Raw genomic sequence first — 13,118 nt, forward strand, 5'->3', positions numbered from 1 at the left:
ACATTCAGGGTTTTCTGACCTATTCATATTTTGTGAAGAGATGGATTGAGAGAAACTTCTCTTTGATATGAAATATAATAGTTTATGCAGAATGTATGAACCTGAATAAAGATATATTCAATTTGAGATTATTGCAGATATATGTGCTTCTGATTGTTGTAACCACCTTCCTAGCATTCAGGTATTCAGAGAAATGATCTAGCTTTGCATACTAGAAAACTAGAAGTGCTTTCTATAGCATTTATGCTGTGCTTTATGGACAAAACCAGATTTCATCTAATTCCTGAAGGTATAATCTGTAAGAATTAGTTTATTTGCATTGACATTTGTGTTGCTGGAGCTGTTTTTTTCTTGTGTAACCTTTTTTTTTAATGCAGCAGTGCTTCAGTTAAGATAGGCCATAAAGTTATCTTAACATGCTGGGAAGAAATACTAACTGCAACAATTATTATGATTTGTACAAAGGCAATKAACAGATGAAATTTTACAGCCTGAACTGGAAAGTAAGTTTATGTCAATAAGTAGCACTAGTCTGGGTGCTACTGGCACCTGTGTAAGAGATGTGCTAGATATTTTTGTTCTTCAACTATGCAATGTCTCAAATGATTTCTAATATTCTCTTCATCCAGCTATACCAGGCAAATGTCATTATGCCAGTTACTTAGGCTAATTAGCAGTTTTCTGTTATATTTCTATACTGTCTGCTAAATTGTTTTATCCAAAACTGATGGATTTTTTGAGTGAAAAGCACTGGAAATCTCCTATTTGATACCCCCAAAAGGAAAAAAAACCTGAAATTTTAATCTTATCTCAGTTTTGGAACTAACTTTGGAATAATAATCTTGAAGTCAGATGGTATATGGAATACTCATTTGCTACATGAATTATTTTTTCTGAGTTCTTTTAAATCTTTGAAGTGCTTCATTGCTACCCTAAATGATGAATGTATAAAACTATCTCCTCTGTCCTCAAAGAAAAATGTTGTCCAACTTTACTAGAAGCACTCATTTTTTTCTCATTTGGAACAGAATGAGAGGCTAAGAAGGCTTCTGGGGTCTGATTCATCTTTGACTARACTTGCACAGTGAAGGCAGTCTCCCATATATTCTACAAAAGCATTTTCTGTTTAATTTACACTTTCTTTCAACAAAGTTGCATTTTTCTTCATGTCTTATAGCACTAAGCAAACTGTAATCCATAAATAGCCATAAAAGAAAATGAAGCATTAGTAGGTTGCTTTAGGATTAACTAGCCAAGTAGCCCTAGGTAGGCATCTTTTTCTCATGAAGGTTTGTACTTATGAGTGGCTGCAGTCACAATGTGTTGTGCTGCTTTTAAGGCTTTCATTAGTCTATTATCAATGCCTTTGCTTGTCCTGTGACCTTGCTTATCCTTGAATGAACTTGGCTTATGACCCTGCCTTATATTACAGTGAGCATGGTTTTAATTATGACTGCCAGCTTCCTTTGACCTTCATTACTGTGGTCTGGAAATTTTTCCTGCTGTATTTTTGAACAGCACTTGCAAAGCCTTTTTATTAGATTTTGCTATTGCTAACTTATTTTTAGCCTCTCCAGCCCAGTGCCTGTGTGTGTAAGACAAAGTTTGTCCTGCCTTTACTGGAACCTAACCTGTGAAAAAGTTTTTCTGCATATTACCTGATTGACCCAAGTCCCTTTAAGACTTAGTTTCCATCCAGTTGAACCATTATAAGTATTTCCAGTCCAAAACAAAGGGCTACATTTTGATTGTTTTTAAAAAGGATACCTTTAATGTTTTTCGTGCGTGGATTTTCATGRACAGGAAGAATAACAACTCTTTTTCCTTCTATTATAAATGAATGGAGCGGTGAACTCCTGGGACTCAAAACAGCATGATATTCAAAATGTTAACTTAARAGCCCTGAAAGATTAGTCTCCAGTGTTGTAACCAAGTCTGCAAAAGCTCTCAGCTTTCAGAGTCTAAAAGCTGATCTAGAATTTCTCAATGAATGGATGGAAGGAATGCAAGTACCACCRCTGGCTGCTGTGGCTGTGTTCCCCAGCTCTCAGTAGAATACGGGACAGCTTTCCCCTAGGATCTTCCTGTGGCTTTGGAAAGTTTGTCAAAATGAGGCTAATTGTCTGCTTTTCTGGTTTAAAAAATAAAGCCATCTTGGAAATTTACCCCTCTGATTCTATTACTGCATTGTAAACAAGTATCTGATAATTGRGCCACTATTGTTATTTGACAGTTTCTATTCTTGTGACTTTGTTTACTGGTTCATGGTATTTGTCACTATGAAAAGCTGTCTCACTGAATTCCAAGGAAGATTGCTTACCTTCATTAATTCATCTTCAGTATTCAGTAGCAAGTACTTTTACCGTGTTTTTTTTACATGCATCTGTCATGACTTGTAACTTCTAGATGCTGTCCAGAATTTAGTCYTATATTCAGGTGCATAACTTACTCCTTTGGCTTCTTTCAGAAAGATARTACTGACTTCTGAGTTGTAGTTTTGACTTAGCGAGATATTTCTGCACAGCAGTATGCATATAAAATTAAGCCTTTGCTATGTCTTTGCAAAAGCTTCCTTTTCCCTGTGTTGCTCTAAGAAATTAATTACACTAATCAAAAGGTTTGAAGACTTTATATATGAAAGCCTGTCACAGAAAAATGTTTTTCTGCTACAAGTGGAAATGTAATGCTTCCTTCTAAATTATGAAAGCTACCTAACAGTTCAGACCTCAAAACATATGAAAGGCAATCTGACAGGAAAGCATTGTAATTGCTTGAGTTGATTCTTCAGAGATATTATATTTAAAGGTGCAGGTTTAAAAACAGAATGTAGACACTAAAAATGCTTGCTCTGATGTAGAACTTAAGGGCTCTCTAAGGAACAATCTTTAGAGAGRATATTTTTCTTAAATTATGGATCTTTGATTGCTTTATTGGAAACYTAACATTTTGAGCTAGAATTTTAACATGAATACATCTTGCAGATCTGTTTGGATATAATGTTGCTATAACACAGAAATGGGGTTGAGGTTTTGAAGCATAATGCTGCTAAAAGCAGTTAGATAGCTTCAGTTATTGAATGATTTTGATATCCTTAGAAATCTGCAGTAAACTCCTCTGTTCAATAAACAGTGGGCTGAAGTATGTTCTTGAATATATTGACCCAGCTGTTAGTTTATATGCAAATTTGAAGGAAGAAAATAATCCTATTATCCTAGAGCTTCATCAAAACAGTTCACTTTGAAGAACAAGATGACTAAATTAAAAATGCATGCTTTACAGGCTATATCCCAGCTACCAGTGTGGATAGAAGGAATATAAGCCTTRCAGAAGGAAAACTGCTGCTTGTAGCCTAGATATATCCTATGACTACTGATCCTCGTTGGCTGAATTGTCTTCTGGGGAGTTGGCCTGTTGTGAAACATATGGTAAGTGTTTTTATTTTGTGCATACTTCAGGAGTGGTTTGCTRATTGAATGCAAAAAGTGATTTTGCTAACTTAAGAAAAATGATGTGAATTATGCTTTTGTGTCAAGAAAGCAGTTACTGTTTTCCAGTCTAAGACTGTCTGGGTGTTACTGCAGTAACTTGAAGAGAAAAGCCTTTTGGAGCCGGGGAAAAAGGAAGGCTCCCTTAGTTTGATAGAAGTTGCAGGGTAGTCACGACTTTCCATATGAAAGAGTAACTGAGCAGACTATTTGCCGTTTCTTTTATCCTGTTCTCATAACTTGTGAATGAAGGTAGACATTTGTATAAAGCACAGTTGGGTGACATGCCAATAGAAGCAAATCATGGTCTAGCTCCTAAGGGATAGATAAAACCCTTAGCAATGTAGTTAAAATGTTTTTTGCATGTTTTTTTCTAATTTTTCAAGAATTGCAGAATTCATACTTATAAGTTCAAACAGACTTCACAGTTAGGAATTAAACGAGTGAAAGTAGGCTTGAAAAAATCAAATTCCTTAACTGGACCTAATCCCTTGTGAGTTCAAGGTTTATTTCCTATGGCCAAATGCAAGCAATGCATTGGATTAGTTACTGTGGCTTCCAAAAATGCCTTAAAGCAGCAATGGAACTAAAAATGTTGTGTGCTTTCCTAGACAATATTATCTGTTCCCAGCAGCTCTACAAGCCTGTTAACTGTACAAAACGCTCAATGATGTATCCTGTGTGTCATTCTGTACATGACAGTGTAAGAGCATGCAGCTTAAATGCTGTAGAACTAGAGACCTGTGCTGCACCGGGTCTCAAGCACTCCTTAAGACAAATTCACAATACTTAARCCTTAATTTTGAATAACAAAGACCTTTTGCCATATTGCCTTAATTTCAATTGTCCTGAAACTTTGCTTTGTGTTCGTATGAGTTGAAAGGCCAGGGAGTTTTAAGGCACTTATGTAGTTTTGATTTAAGTTGGATGTTTCTGAGAGCAAGAAGACATGAAGTACTTGCATCAAAAATACCCCTTCTATAGACTGGAAAAACTTGCTTATGTTTGCTCAAGTCAAAAACCCTTAAAAAAACTCCTTGTGGTAATTTCGGTTAGGATTCAATATTAGTCCATTCCATTTTGCCTGTTGAGAGTTGCATTTTTGATAAATGTATTTCCAGTGATTGTGTATGAGGAAGTCTTTCATGTATCTGGATGCCACTTAAATCATGTAAGTATTTGTCATAGTCTTTTTCACTCTTGCTCATTCTGTGGATGTTTTGTCTGAATGTAGGACTAAGTGAAAGTGCACCAAAAAGGCTGCTGCTGTCCCAGAAGGTAGGACAGTGGTGAGGCTCTGAGTGCTTGATCCACTCTCACATGCCAGGATAGAGGTAGCCTTTCTGAGAATTGTTGTGATAGGGTGTTCTTGGGCAGTGCCCCTTGAAAGGTCATTTATTGTTTCCAAAAAACGTTAAAGTAAATGCACTGATATAATGTCCTAGGATTTAGAACTGATTGAAACATATCYGAGTTATTCAGAAATAGTATTAAATATGGCTATCTGATTTTTTATTGTGCCTTTTACTTGACTGCACTGAATGTCAATTGCTTTTTTAGTTTGTGAACTTCATAATTCTAATTTTCTTTTTGAAGAACTAAACCTTTATTTGCCAACTTCATAATGTTGCAAAATATTTAGCATCAATGATGAGTCAAGTGTCTCCAGTTCTGGTACAGAGTAACTCTTTCTCTATCTTTAAAATCTGTCTATTCTCTTGCTACTCTCAYTTAGAGTAAATGGGATAACTTTTCGTGTGTGGTTGATGCACTTAAATTTGCCCTTGGGTTGTTTTGAACTTTTGGTAGAAGGAAAAATTCACTTACTGGTTTGACTGCCATATTAATTTTTTCTTTCCTAAAAACATATTATCAAAGTGTCCAGGTAAAACATTTTGTTCATTGTTTTTCCTGGTGCTGACTTGAATTTCATAGYTTCTACAGTTCGTCAACTGTGTGTTAAAGACTATCACAATGGTAAGCAAGGAAACTTCTGGTGATTTTATGGTACTGCTTTCTGAATGTCCATTTATATAATATTATCTGTAACTTCTGTCAGTTATTTGCTTTAAGATTAAATGTGGTTAACAAACATGAGCTATGGTCCAAAAAAAAAAAAGAGCCAATACAGCTTTTGGTGCGTGTAAGCACTTGCTATTTTTGACTCCAGCTCTAGTGTGCCTGTGTTGAATGTTTGGTTTGTAATTAAAGGCAGAGAGTTCAAGTAAAAGTTACTGATTCTCCTGACACTGAACCATCTTGATGATGAACTCCTTTTTTATTAGCAGTTCTTGTTAACCTTGGTAAACACTGTGGTCCAAAGCAGACTGTTCCAAAAGCAACTTSGATGTCTGTGGAAAGTACAGGAAATCTATTGGCAAAGGCAACAAAAATAACAAAAGCTCAGATTTTTATGGTCCAGTTTTGGTGATGAAATATAACAAGTTTAAATCAAATGTGGCAAAGTTGGATAATGTTCTATTTGATCAAAAAAAGAGATTTTATATTTTTTTCCATGAGTGCCAAGATGTAGGTTCTCCAAACTGCCTGTTTTTGTTTAGAAAATGTGAAACTCAGATGAGTTAGACTGAGGGAGTTGGAAATTGCTGTCAGTTCAGAAACTGATAAAAAAAAAAAACTTAGTCTTCACACTTAGGGGAAAAAACAACTAAATTCCATGATTAACAAAAGCCATGGTGGAGCTTAGCTCTAATGAATTTTAATCATTATCTGGACCTGCTCGGCTCAAGTGAGCATGCATTAGCTGCTATAGAGCTTGATGCTCTTAAGATATCAAGGTGATCAGGCTCAAGATCTTTAAAGGCAAAACTGGAGTTTTTATTTATCTGTATCATTCTTAATGTTCTTGCCACTCTTGGCACTGGTATGTGAACACAACTGAAGTTGTGACTTTTCCTCAACTCTTTAGGCATCCTCATTCAATATTTAATATTGTGCTGCTTCAGAGGAGCTTTTCGGTATTTGGAGAGACTTGCACATTCCCATGTTTAGCAATGGCATCTGTCATGGGACCCTGATGCCCAGTAAAACCTGTAATGAACAGTGCATAGCATAACTGAGCTGCATAGGAAAGGAATTTCTAAAACTGAGAATGTTAAATAGGAACCATGTTACAAACCTGAACTCATAAGAAGGGTGTATAAAAATGCTTCACTGGATCTTAGGACTTTAATATTAATTTCTAAAGATTCATTCATTAATTTGCATGTGCAGTTAATGAGGAGGCAAAATCTCAAATTTACAAATATGAATCATTCAGCTGGGAAAAGAATTGACTTTATGGGATTCTGACTTCATTCTTTCTCCCTGAAATTGTCAGAGCAAATTCTATGGTATGTTTTTTCAAATGSGTGGATATATAATTTGTAGAATAAGTGCTATCTGCTATTGCATATAATCTGTGAATTCAATGTATTGCTAGGTTTCTTCATCTGAGGATAGTATTGCCCTCTTTATTCTCAATATGCTTGGTCTTGGCGCAAATTCAGATATTGCCATTTGAATTATTCATCTGTCCTTCAGCACTTGACARGGCTCAATTGCCTGCAATCATAAAAAGTGTGGAATAATGCCAGGGAGAGGAAAAAATCTTTTCCARAGGATTAGCATGTTTAATTCTGTTTAATATAGCAACTACTTGTTTTTCCCCTTAAGCTTATTTTTGAACCAATTCAGAAATCAAAATTAATTATATATTAATTCATTAAAATTACATTTGAAAAAGGTTATGGTCTGCAATTAAGATAAGCAAGTTGCTTGTTAATGAGAAACTAAATTAGCAAATATCACTACTTTGAAGCAAATTTGAAATACCAAAGGTTTCTACAGCTCTTTTTCCAAACAATACAGCAGTGGTTTATGTATTACCTAAAAGACTATAAAGGCTTATGAAGCTTTGATATTTTTCTGCAGTATGCCCATCCCAGAAATGTTCAGCATCTGGGATGCTTCCTGTGTATGATGTTTTTATTCATTACACTGTAAAGAGTTGCTTGATTGTTTTTAAGGGCTTCTCTTTTCTGAGTTTCCTAGTGTTGGGGGCTACCTTTCATTTTATTCAGAAACTGACAGTATTCAGATTTTTGTGCAGTTCTATAGTCTGTATAGAAGCTCAGAAACATACTAGGAAGAATCCCAGATGATTTTGTGAAACTTTTGAAGGCTGCATGTAGAGATATTGTTTAGTATGGCTGGTTTCAAGCTTATACTTCCTTTTTTATAYTTTTAGTTAAAAGTTTTCAGGTAGTTCAAGATTCCAAGTATGTGATTGCAGCTGAATGCAACTTATGCTTTCCAAGTCTGAGGGGGGAAAAAAGATGGCTGGAAACAGCTGGTAGCAGTGATTGGTCTTAAGCAAATCCATAGGGTTCTGTCTAGTATCTCATAAATGTTTAGAAAAATGCTTGAGTTGCCAATGTTGGAGTCATTCTTGTCCTGCTAGGGATTCCTTAGACAACATCCATTTCTAAACTGGCTGTCACTCTGCAAAGTACTTACCATGGGAACTGAATTTATATGACTAATTTTAGATGAATTAAGCTGTTGAGTGAAAGCATCTGGTTAACCTGGTGTCTTGTGTTTCAGCTCAGTATAGCAGTTGTCACAAGATGCTGATGAAGCCTAAATTTTTCTCTAAAGAGATGACATGCACTGCCAGTTGACAGTTGTTTCATAGCATCAATGAGGTAAGCAGATTTAAGCAAGTACAACTAACTCAGTTGTCTTAGAGGTCACCCAGATCTTCTCAGCTTGAAGCTTGAGGTGAAAAACTTCATGCTGGCTTGCAGTGTGTAGTCTAAACCTTTTCTCTTGAGAGTAGGTGATGCCAGGCAGTGAAAGAATCAGGATTTTTTGTAAGGATCAGGGAATTGTTGTGAGACCGCCCTGATTTTGTGAACCTGTTTTTAAGGTGCTTCATCTGGCCTATTTATCATGTAGGTTGTATAAACAGCAAATGGATGACTGTAAGTCCTAGAGTTATAAGCATGCTGGTGACTACCTTCTGTGAAGCCTGGATTAAGTTTGCCTTTGTTCTTGGAACTGCTTCTGCATAAATGTTGCATTTCTGAATATGATGCTCATGAACTGCACTAGCCAGGAATGTTGCTTTGCCAAGCGTAGTGATAAAATTCCTGGAAAASATGCCTGTGTGTTTAGGGAATGCAGATTACCACAAATAAACAAGAATTCATAGGCCGTCTAACATTGGTCCAAGTTAGACTTGAATTGAKTTACCCAGCTCATATGAAACTAATTAATGGAAGTGTGGTGCTTCAAGTTGTGCAGGCAAGCTAATGAAGCCATGTTATGTGAAAAGAAATGGTGTCCAAAGGTCTCATGACAATGGCATGCTTCCTACATAGTCAAATTTTAGTTCTATAAAGTTGCTTAATACTTATACCTGTTAAATTACCTCAGCTCCTATTCCTTTTTTTCTCCTCAAGTTCTTTTCTGTTATTTTGGGTATAGAAGATATATTTGTTACCTAAAATATCTGAATAGGATGGTGCTACCTGAAGCAAGAGATACTCCCTTGATACAAGTCAACACTTGAGTGCAAAGTATGGATTTTCATACACTTAACATTTGTATTTGTGTGTTGGTGTACATCTTAAGAATATAGTTTGGATGGTATATAATCATGTGAAGTGATTATAGAAGCTTTCGTGATGGCTTCTTGTGCCCATAAACATCTCAACAGTAGAAACTTTAACTGGTTTGAACACTCATCACAAATGGGTTTAACTTAAAAAAAAGCTACAATTGATTAAAAATGCTTCAGAATAAAGCTTGTAATCTTTGTCTTGGAATGCTTGGAGGGGAGCTACAGTGATGCATCATGAATGAGGAATTGTTAGTCTGCTGTGTGCATTGTGATCTTGTATGAAACATGACTTCAGTCACGCAATTGCATGGAGTGGGATGAATCCATTGTCAGCAATTTCCAGCTGAGGAAAGGCTTCTAAAGTTTTTTGTTTGTAATTGATAAAACTTATTACCAAGAAATATACACCTTTATGACAGATTTGAACCTCTGTGGTTGTATTGGTAATTGTAATACAGGCAATCATGTTACCTCAAGTGTTTAGGAGATGGAGTGCTGTGATGAGAATGGCCATGTTGCTTTATTAGCTTGTGTTGGTAACAGATGTCCTGAGTGATCTTCATCAACAGAGTAAATTTGTCCAGGGATCTCAGCCTTTTTTGAGTGATGTTTTGAGAGTATTTTTTAACTTCTAGGCTCAAACTAGAAGGCTTGAATCTTTCCTACAGTGTTTCAATCACGTCATTGCTTTGGTAATACATATTTAAATTGAGGTCTTTCAAATAGTTTTGTGTATTTTTACAGTTGAATGCAGTGTTGTATGCTTTCACAGTTGAGGCTTGGATGCAACTGAAGTTTTTCTCCAGTTGCAGTTGTTGAGCCATGAGTGCTGTGAGGGAGTGAGTTTTCCTTGTCCTAAGTCAATCATTAACATATTTAACTGCAGTAACACTGTCAACTCTACTAGTTTAAATTGCACCTTTCATGATGCTTTTCACTGAGCCAAAAGGTGAATGATTGYTCCATTGAAGGACAAGGATTTTGCACAGATAAGAATTTGGAACAGTATGTCTCCCATAGACTGTTTTTTGTGATCATGAAAGCCTCTGACCAGAGGTCTTGCTCTGAGGCCATTAGCCCTTAAAATTTAGGAAACAAATTTAAAGGTTGAAATGTTGGAAGAGATCCAACATAAAGAACCTTGTAATATTCCTTGTGCAAACACTTTTCAAAGCTCTCATTTGTAGAATCATTGATGTTGTGAAGCATGGGTACTTGGGGAGTGCTTACCATTGTGTCTGTAATCTAAAACACTATTATGGGGAGGTTAGCAGAAGTATGTGTTTAGGGATGTTTAGGAGAATTAGATTCTGTCTGGAAAAACACAGACTTCTTTCTAAATATGTGCTAGGATTGCGTCAGCTTTCCGTTATGCTAAGGCTTTTTATAGCTTGACTASTGCAAATGATCTCATTCTCCTAACCTGATAGTAAAGGAATCCCTTGATTAACTTGAATGGCAGCTGATAGTATGATATGGTGGTAAAAAAATGAACAGTAGTGCAAGAAGCTGCCTTTTTGCCTTATAGAATGAATTAAGTTCGAGTGATGATGCGTTTTTAAAAGACTGGAGGCTTTGTGCATCTTAGAAATCCTGCGTTTTCTTTTGTATAACATGAAAAAAATGAGACAGGGCCARTATGGGATGTGACCCAGAATGCCAACAGCATTGACTGCTTTCCACAGACAATAGAGTACAGGCATGGAAAGCCCCCTAGATCGGACTTAGTTCTGTATGTGCTGTAGACTTGAGAGGCCTTATGAGCATAAGCACGGGAATACAATTTCTGTGTCTTAATATGAAAGTACTACACAGAATTTTGGGTTGAACTGTTAAAGAAGATACTATAGGAAGATATAACTATGCATTTTAAGAGCTTTTTGAACCCTCAATCAATCCTTGTTTGCATATCAATTCCCTGCRGAAGCACCCTCCCCAAGGTCAGCAGGGACTTGGTCACTGTTCAGTCACTTCCAATAACTGGTGGAAGAGAACTTAAGTGCATCAACCATTCAGCACCAGACAATGTTCACTTTGAGCTATGGGATGTAGTGATTTAAATCACTTGATTAAATCTTTCTGAAGATAACTTCTCTTCATATACAGCTCTTTTTATGTAGCTCTGTAGCTACCCAGTTAAGGCTCCTAACTACCACTTAACCAAATGCTAGTGCTAATTTTGGCATTTCCTGTAGGTGAAAACCCTAGTACCACAACAGTTGTCTGTTTTCTTCCAAAACATACTTTTAGCCAGCTGCAGTATTTCTATAGATAATAAATTAAGCTGGTGAGTCGCAAATGTGCATATCACTTTGTAGACTCACAGTAAAAGTGAAGCCATTGACAAAGTGTAAAATAGTAATTTTTCCTTTAAAAAAGGGAGTCTACTCTTTTGTTTGGGATGTACCTGTTGAGATTAACTTGCTGAAGTGTGACATGGTTGATAATCAAAAAGCTAGGCTTCTGACTTCTGTTTTTAGTATTCTAAAGGATACTGAAGACAATTCTACAGTTGACTTGGTGTCTTGGGGGTACTAATATGAATATAAGGTGCCTTATTTTTGAATATAGCATTTTTGCTGCTTGAGCTATAAGTAAAATGTTAGTTTYGACTGCAGGAGAATTTCAAGAGGAGAAAGTAGGAAGGTATTGTCCATAAGGATGCTAATTCTATTCATTATTTTGAGCTGCTTATCAACTTAATCCCAAGCTAATAATGTATATAATGATTGCTTAATACTTGTGATACCAGTAACCTATCCTATAACTTCCAGCTTTAAAAGCAAAACAAATGTTTTCTAGGATGGGGAATGATGAAGTAGAGCAAACTAAGGATCTCCTTATCTGGCATAGCTAGGTCCAGACTAGTATATGAATGTTTGCAGCAGTACTTCAGGAGTATTGGAAACTGAATACATCACAACCTGCTGACTATCACTGTATTCCCATGTACATTATAAATATTTTTGACCCTCTGGCTATSAATAAAGCCTGACTCTGCAGTTGCAAACATCTTAGGTAGCATGTACAGATAATGCTTTAGTTATGTCAACTGACAATTTAATATCACCTTGAGATTTGATATCAGCATGAGTCATCTGCCCCCCTTTGATAATATTGATCCACCTTCTGTGGTTGGGAATGTGCCCTGCTATTTCTCTAGTTGTCCTTAACTTCAAAAATCATYCTTAATTTCTAGCTAAGCAAAATTTTACAGGCTTCCAATATAAATGCTGACCAGAATGAAAATAACTTGCTTAGGGATCATATTTTTAAAACAGAATACTTGCAGGGAAAGACTAAAAGAAACAATGAACAGAGATTGGAAGGAGTAGTGCTAAGGATCAGGAAGAAGAAATTGTGTTTCAAAGCAATAGATCACCAATAGACAGGACTTGAGAAGAAATTGTGTTTCAAAGCAATAGATCACCAATAGACAGGATTTGAAGGACTTGGGATGGGGGGGAAAAAGCAGCATATATGAAACAGTGCTTCAGAAAAGTGTGGAATTCCAGCTTTATTGTCCTTTGTAATTCATTTATATTAGCTAAATGAGATGTGAATTGTCCTTGGCACATACTTTTGTCTTGGATGCAACAAAGTTGTGGAAGATTAGTTTAGTTTCAAGTAAAATATAGACACATTGGGCATGTCCCAATATCTGGTGATATGGTGGTAAGCTCTGGTGATGGTGGTAAGCTCAGCAAGTCACCACATTTGAATGACTTGGTGCTAATGTTAGCAGAGTTGTGTACCCATTAAAGGTTTTGACAGGAACAGAGCAGTTGCCACTCAAATGTCTTGGCTATAGTTTAGATGTTACTGTTTTTGAATTTCATGCTGTATAAGTTATGGGAAAGGAAAATTCTTTTCAAACAAGAACTTAGAATCCTGAGTGCTCTTATTTGGGAGACAAATTGAAACTTAAATTAATAAATTGACARTTAATGCTTCTAAACTTGGCTTTAGTGTTTCAGTTGTAATGAAAAGAAGGATTTTGATAATTT

At 36.1% G+C, this 13,118-nt stretch overlaps 1 long non-coding RNA gene across 1 annotated transcript in view; it reads left to right on the top strand.

The window, feature by feature from the left end:
- Positions 1-13,118, top strand: part of LOC112942627 — a 53,314-nt gene that overhangs the window by 8,781 nt on the left and 31,415 nt on the right. Inside the window, exon 2 of the long non-coding RNA XR_003248419.1 lies at positions 3,280-3,425. This is a non-coding gene — a long non-coding RNA (uncharacterized LOC112942627). The remainder of the gene's footprint in view (positions 1-3,279; positions 3,426-13,118) is intronic.

The sequence above is a fragment of the Nothoprocta perdicaria genome, unplaced genomic scaffold (assembly GCF_003342845.1).
Source record: "Nothoprocta perdicaria isolate Ctin4 unplaced genomic scaffold, notPer1 scaffold_13, whole genome shotgun sequence".
NCBI classification, from domain to species: Eukaryota; Metazoa; Chordata; class Aves; order Tinamiformes; family Tinamidae; genus Nothoprocta; species Nothoprocta perdicaria.